Raw genomic sequence first — 7,304 nt, 5'->3', positions numbered from 1 at the left:
TCATTATTATTGTGTTAAAAACACGGAAAAACGAGCCCTTAGGTATACACTTCTTTCCCTTATATATATATATATATATATATGTGTGTGCGTGTGTGTGTGTGTGTGTGTGTGTGTGTGTGCGTGTGTGTGCGTGTGTGTGTGTACTTCAATGCCTAATTTACACTAGCGACACTTTGGTTGGAGCATAAAGCACTTCAGGCCTCAAGTAAATTTTTCACCCTTGATAGCTAGCAGCCAGTGTTGCTCTTGCAATCTAATCGACAGCTTGCACTAGTTATCCAATGCATTCTCTTTATTTTATTTATTAAAAATTATGTGAGTGGGTCCTTTATCATAATTTTAACAGCACACATCTTGAGTGAGTGATTACAGAAACAGGTAGTTGTACAAAATGAATACTAAATAAAATCTTTCAATACATTGAACAGTTTCATAGTAATAAGGGTGAAGACGACAGAATAACTGCGCAAAAAACACTTGACACGACCATACCAATTAAACAAGAGAGAGCATTCTTTGCACAAGCTGGAAGTCGAGGCTATGCAAGAAATAACACAAACATTAAAAAAGAGCAATGAAAACATATTATGTAATTCTTATTTTGAATGTTTCAGTGTCACGTGTACTAACAGTTTTATCTGGCAGATTATTCCAATGTTCTGTGGCACGAGGGAACGACGATGAATTGAAAGCCTTTGTTTGACCGAACAGGCGTTCCCAGCTTCGATGATTGAGAAGACATCGAGATTACGGGTGAGCGGTAGTGTAGATGGGTGTTGACGGCATATTACTTTATGAAAGAGACTGATAAGTGCGATGGTCCAGCGAGATTCCAACAATGAAAGTAGTAGCGTCGATTTGATATCCTACACGCTTGGTGCGTGCCTGCAATCCCCGTCGATGAATCGAGCTGCACGACTTTGTACAGATTTGAGTGAATGAATCAGTTATGTATTCTTGGTGAGGAGACCACTCGGACGATGCAAATTCCAGCTGAGGACGAACTGTTGATAAGTAGGCTAGTTTTCAAATCATTGACGCAGCTTCCCAGAGATTTCGTTTAGATAACCAAGTGCACAATAAGTCCTTGTGGTTATTTTTCGATATGGGTGGACCAATAAAAGTCTGATGTTAGATGAATATTTATACATAGATGTCTGCCTCACGAATAATCAAGCGCCGAGTTCGTACCTTGTGCAGCTTTACTTTTCTTTATTTATATTGATGTTTATTTCGTTTACAATATGGCTTCGCCTATGGTCAAACACCATTTGGGCAATGAAGGAAGAGTGTATCTCCCTCGAGAAAATAGAAATAAAAAGTTATTGTTGCAGTTGGTGCTTCGCTATCATTACGTGTAATAAACAAATCAACGGACTCATTCATCGGTAAGCGAAATGTTATGGCGTGCTTAGCCCACAGAACTATGTTGGCCGACAACCATATCCATCCAGTAAGTGTACGGTGCGCCTAAATTGTATACCAGAAATTGCCCCAAACCGATGAGAAGAAAGGGACGGTAGGACTTATCAAAAATAGGGCGAGTAAATTTCCTGATAGCTGAGGGAACGTAGAAATATTTTGCGACGTGAGGGTGAAATGTGACTTGTGAGTGAGACAAGCTAAATTGAAACGAGGGCATTTGCCCACCTCCACTTCCAAGAGGCGCGGAAAACCCCTGCCGCTCTCTTCCGCTTCATTTGCGCCCACCCTCCTCTTCCTCGTTCGCGGCCCGCGTTTCGGACGGCGGCGCACTACCCACGGGCCACTTGATGGCCCTCGTCTTCTTGCTCCGCCGCCGCTCTCTTTCAACAGGTGCCCCCACCGCCAAGCGCGCGCGCATCCAATGGGAGTGGGCGCGCGCACCCAGCGCCGCCTCGGGCCAATGGGCGCCGGGCGCGCGGTTCGTCACGTGGCTCGAAAGGCGCCGCATATAAGCGAGCCGGCCCGTCGGACCGGGTCCCGACACAACCCCGAGCGCGTCGACGCTGCCACCAGAACAGGCAACCCAGACTTGAACACGCACTCACAAGACACACCACCGGCAGCAGCCACATTCCCAACCGCCGGCATCTTCTACTAAATCATTCGACCCGCACAACCCCGACTGACCACCCCGTGACTCGCCCGCCGTTGCCAGCATCGTCGACGACTTTTCGGTGAGTTGTGGCAAAACACAAAAAACATTGTTCTACTTCCGCCAATGCGTCTTGATTTATTTAGCTCCCGAACTTTAGTACGCTTCGTAATCATAACATGTGAAAAAAGCGAAATGTATAAAGAGGTGTGTCATAGCGCAATGTTGCTCTTATAACTGATTTATCTATAATTTTATTGTTTTTAAAAAGATAACCAATCATCATAAATTGAAAATCAGGGCTAGGTGATGTCTGGTGAATGCTTGTACTACGGCGAATACGCACGAGTAGTTTCAGTGAAGTTCCTTTGAACGTGCGAAAGCCACGTGGGGAGTGCGTGTCCCCCACGCAATACGTGACTCGGATCTTTCATGGAGGATTTTAGGAAAGGCTCTCGTTAAGCCCAGTGCTTGACTGAACAATCAAAATGTCAACGAGATATAATGATGACACACCCAATGCGATGAGCGTTTAATTGATATACAAAACAGGGCGCATATTATCTGTTCACTCAAGGGCATGCAGCATTGAAAGTTCTATTACGTGCCCAATGTTTTCTTTCTTATGTTTAAATTTGTCGTTAGAGGCTACACTAGAGCACCTAATCTACTGGAATGTCAAAAGATTGAGACATAAATCTTTTGGATGCTCGCAGTAAGATAAATTATCATAACACTCGCTCACATTTCAAGCTATCGGAAAGAGATGTTACATGAATGCTGCAATGAGCTAAAAAATACATAACTCCGCAGATTTTTTTCTGTACACTAAAAACAACTGTAGCCCGGAATCGCAGTGTCAGAGAAAATCTGAAGCGCCAGGTTTAGATGTGTAGAGAACGTCGATTAGGTATACAAAAATGAGGCACAGCCTTTGGTTTTTCACAGCAGCACGTAAATAAACCAGAAAGAGCAAATGGTAGATCACTTTAACCATTAGCAAAGTTGCAGTTACTTGCATAACATAGTTGAAGGGTGAAGAAAACTATTGATGATATGAAATACATTCAGAATTTTTTCAGGTAAGAATGAGTAACATAAGAAATATTTATCAGCTACACTTCCCGAAATACCACAGAGCCGTCTTCGTTCCAGTGCATTTTCTGAATTATTGTGTCTTCTTAGGGAACATTGGTGCATTTTTTATGCTATGAAATTGAGCCTATCAATATTTACATGTTGGGTTCTGTGACGTTTAACGTATACGATTATACTAAACGTGTACCAGAGCCATGACGTTGAGTATTAACAGCCCACGCCCAAATAATTAACCTTCTCACCGATTCCTAATAGTGATGCTGTCTAATCAGTAATGAAGGAGAACTTTCTCTGAAGGTCCGATATGCATTCTTACAGAACTCCGAGTATCGATATTTTGCGCTGGCACGCTACCTTAATATCTACCTTACAATGTAACCCAAGACTGAATAGAGCCTTTAGTTCTTAGATAGATAGATAGATAGATAAATAGATAGATAGATAGATAGATAGATAGATAGATAGATAGATTTTAATAAGAAATCAACAAGGGGAAGACGTAGCATTTATGTCCTGCCTACTATTACAATTCGTTTATATGTCACCGGACAAGTAAATGCCTTATATTACTCTACTGGCTTAATTCGAATAATTTTGTTGGAGGGTTTAGCAGGTTCTTGCGAATTCTCTCCACTTCTCGTCCCACAAGCTGTTCTTGTTTAGAAGCTTAATGTATAACTCTAATCAGCGTGTATTCATCCCTATGTAAATCACTTTCCAAGTGCGCGGGTTAGTGTCTCTTTCCTCTTGACGACTACACAAGAAGACATCCCATCGTAGGTAAATATCTTCAGGGTAAGGAGTGCATGTCATACGCAGTGCCATTTGTTCACCGAAGCGAACCTGTGGGTATGTCATTTTTCGATGTATCTGTCGAGGTGTACCCGCTTAGGCAGTACCGTAAGCAGGGCCAAGTTTGCAATGCACGACTTCATTATCAACCAACTTTTTTGCGGCCGCGTGAAATGTCCATTCAGCGAGAACATAAAAGTATGTTCGCATAAGGTACCACCCAACGCCTTACGGTGGGAAATTAACGCCACAAGTGAAATCCTTTCACATCCTAAATCTTTCACCCACATGCGCACGTGCCATGTTCACACACTTCTTCACATCGCTGTTTGGAAGGAGAGCGAGAAGAATTGAACAGCATGGTGTGTGCCACTTCTGAAACGAAGTACCACTCATTGTACCGTATGGCGAACCGGTGTATTTTAAACAGGGGCAAAAGGGGCAACATGTATATGACACACGCTACACTTTCACACTTTCAGCTAAACTTATTTCAGAAAAAAATACTTCTTATATAAGTGCCACCCCCCCCCCCCGCCCCACTTCGATCGACACAGAAATGAAATGACAATTGATGTAAAATTATCTAGGAACATAATTTTTTACACAGAACGCTGAGATGATCGTGGCACGTGCAAAAATAAACTTAACAGTCCATGTATTCTTCAACGATCAGTCATCAACTAGCCCAGCTCTGAACCTTATTGGAAGTACCACCGGTATCATGGCCCTGCAGTAAGTAGCGCCAGGTTAATAAGGGAGAGCCAAACAAACAACCAACGAACCTACAAACGACATGGCTTGGGCAGCTGCGATGCATATTTATAATAAGAAGAACACTTGATGGTACGTTGGTCGTGGAGCTGTATACCATCCCATTCATGGATGATCCTCCGAAGTGGCTTTAACCAAGTAATTTAGAAACAACCCATGAAACGATTATCTGATGGGCATGCCTGTCTCCTGCGACAAGGCGATACTCCACTGATAACGCCATCCCAGTTAAACAGCTGATACAGCCATCGCTGTTTATAAGGCACCCGAACTGCGCTATGCTTCGCACAGCGAATCGAATCTTCGGATAGCGCTCGCGTTCATTTTTTTTTAATGTTAGAAGCACCGCAGCCTCCTGTAGCTATTTTGTGATTTTCAACGCGACAGCGTTACAGAGCTCGTTTCCCAGAGATTCCGGCGTCGGCGTCTGCGTCGTAGGTTGCGAGAGAAAAATCATCCTTGTATGACCGAAATATCGAGTAAAATGCAAAGAAAAGGAGTGATAAAATTCGGCAGATCTCACGTACCTGGGAGTCGACGTTATGGGAAGTATGCAAAGGCAAACTGACCATATTGCAATTTTCTTTATTGAGTGACAGGTCATGAAATGCCGTTAAATATATGCACAAATGTTGCAGGCACCTACATATGCTGAGAGTTTCAGATGTTTATAGAACAAGCTTGCTCTTTTGCAACAATGTCAATTGAACATGCACATCAGCAATACCTGAAGCTGATATAAAGCGCTGATGCTCGCAAGGATACTGGCCCTGGACACTCTACATAAATCAACTTCAGTGCATGGCACCTAAGCACAATATATTGATTGATTTGATTGATTTGTGGGGTTTAACGTCCCAAAACCACCATTTGATTATGAGAGACGCCGTAGGGGAGGGCTCCGGAAATTTCGACCACCTGGGGTTCTTTAACGTGCACCCAAACCTGAGTACACGGGCCTACAACATTTCCGCCTCCATCGGAAATGCAGCCGCCGCAGCCGGGAATCGAACCCGCGACCTACGGGTCAGCAGCCGAGTACCTTAGCCACTAGACCAACGCGGCAAGCACAATATAGGTTAAGGCGACGCGACGACTGTATCAAAAGAGTACATATAAAATGTTTATTATATTGGGCAGGCAGCACTGCAACCACTATTGACGTTTCACGAACATTAGCGTCGGTTTTAAAAATAGTTAGGAGCCGTGGCATGGCTCTTTTTACTGGATTTTCAGGCTTCATACTGGGGTTCCATTCCTGCTGAGACCCTGGCATATGTTCTTTGCATTCGTCGGGTCAACACTGCCGATGTCAGGTTTTTCTTGACTTACAGGTGTTAAAAGTTCCCATGTGTGTTCTCGTCGTTGCTGTGCCCCACCGCGGTGTTCTATTGGCTAAGGTACTAGGCTGCTGACCCGCAGGTCGCGGGTTCGAATCCCGGCTGCGGCGGCCTCATTTGCGATGGAGGCGGAAATGCTGTAGGCCCGTGCGCTCAGATTTGGGTGCACGTTAAAGAACCCCAGGCAGTCGAAATTTCCGGAGCCCTCCACTACGGCGTCTCATATGGTGGTTTGGGGACGCTAAACACCATATATTAATCAATCTCGCAGTGTGGGTAGATACTAAGCGTCAATCACCTGTGGCACATACCCACCCGCATACTATCAGCACATACCCACTCGTAGATATCTGCCACTGTCTGGCGGGAAGTGTTCGATGACGTACGCGACGGGATTGTGAGAATGTTCATGTCTTGACCAACGCGTCATATTTGTGAAGCCATCTTACCCTCGCATGCTAATTTTGATTGACGCCAAGTGATGGGGCTGACCACGAGAGCGCCCAAACGTAAGCGGCTGGATAGATAGATAGATAGATAGATAGATAGATAGATAGATACGCTCAATATCACCCAAGTTTGCTAAGAAATGCTCCGCATTTAGAAGTCTGGCTTTAAGTGGGCATCGAACCAGGGTAGTTTGCGTGTCAGGCGGGTGCTCTACCACGCAGCCACGCTTGTGCTTGCGAATAGAGTGAAAATAACTTACTATGCTCGGATATGCAGTGAAAGTAACCTTCCTGGTTTTTAAAAGCACCCGTCCTGTATACGTGTTTCACAATATGACAGGAAACATTGCGGTAGTAATGCGTGGCACAAGCGCGCATTCCCATTGGGCGTCAAAACATGGAATTATCGAATTGGCTTCTTAGTTTAAAGCCAGTCACCCATTACAAAGTTAGGGTACCCTTAAGCTTCGCCTTTAATAGTTGAACGCGTTAGCGAAATCCGGCCCCAGTGCACCCTTCAACTGCTAAGTGCGTACTTATTCATATGTTTTGTCACATACACACGCACGCACACAAACCCACACACAGTAGATTGGACCAACACGCGCTATTATCGCCGAATGGGCTCGTTTTCGTCGCGACACCTGTCGAACAAAATGCGTTAAAGGGGCCCTGAAACACTTTTTAATATAACCATGGAATGAATTCACTAGATGAGCTTATTGCCTCACGAATACAACGCCGCAAAAATTTTAAGAATCCGTCTAGCGC

The 7,304-nt window shown here is 44.3% G+C and overlaps 1 protein-coding gene across 1 annotated transcript in view; it reads left to right on the top strand.

The window, feature by feature from the left end:
• The first annotated feature begins 1,966 nt into the window (after positions 1-1,966).
• The window catches only part of LOC142804125 (uncharacterized), a 283,131-nt gene continuing 277,793 nt past the window's right edge, over positions 1,967-7,304 (top strand). The window contains exon 1 of the mRNA XM_075890708.1: positions 1,967-2,162. The gene's annotated coding sequence lies outside the window, so the exon portion shown is untranslated. The remainder of the gene's footprint in view (positions 2,163-7,304) is intronic.

The sequence above is a fragment of the Rhipicephalus microplus genome, chromosome 3 (genome assembly GCF_043290135.1).
Source record: "Rhipicephalus microplus isolate Deutch F79 chromosome 3, USDA_Rmic, whole genome shotgun sequence".
Lineage (NCBI taxonomy): Eukaryota > Metazoa > Arthropoda > Arachnida > Ixodida > Ixodidae > Rhipicephalus > Rhipicephalus microplus.
This window is presented reverse-complemented; position numbering and strand designations above follow the sequence as displayed.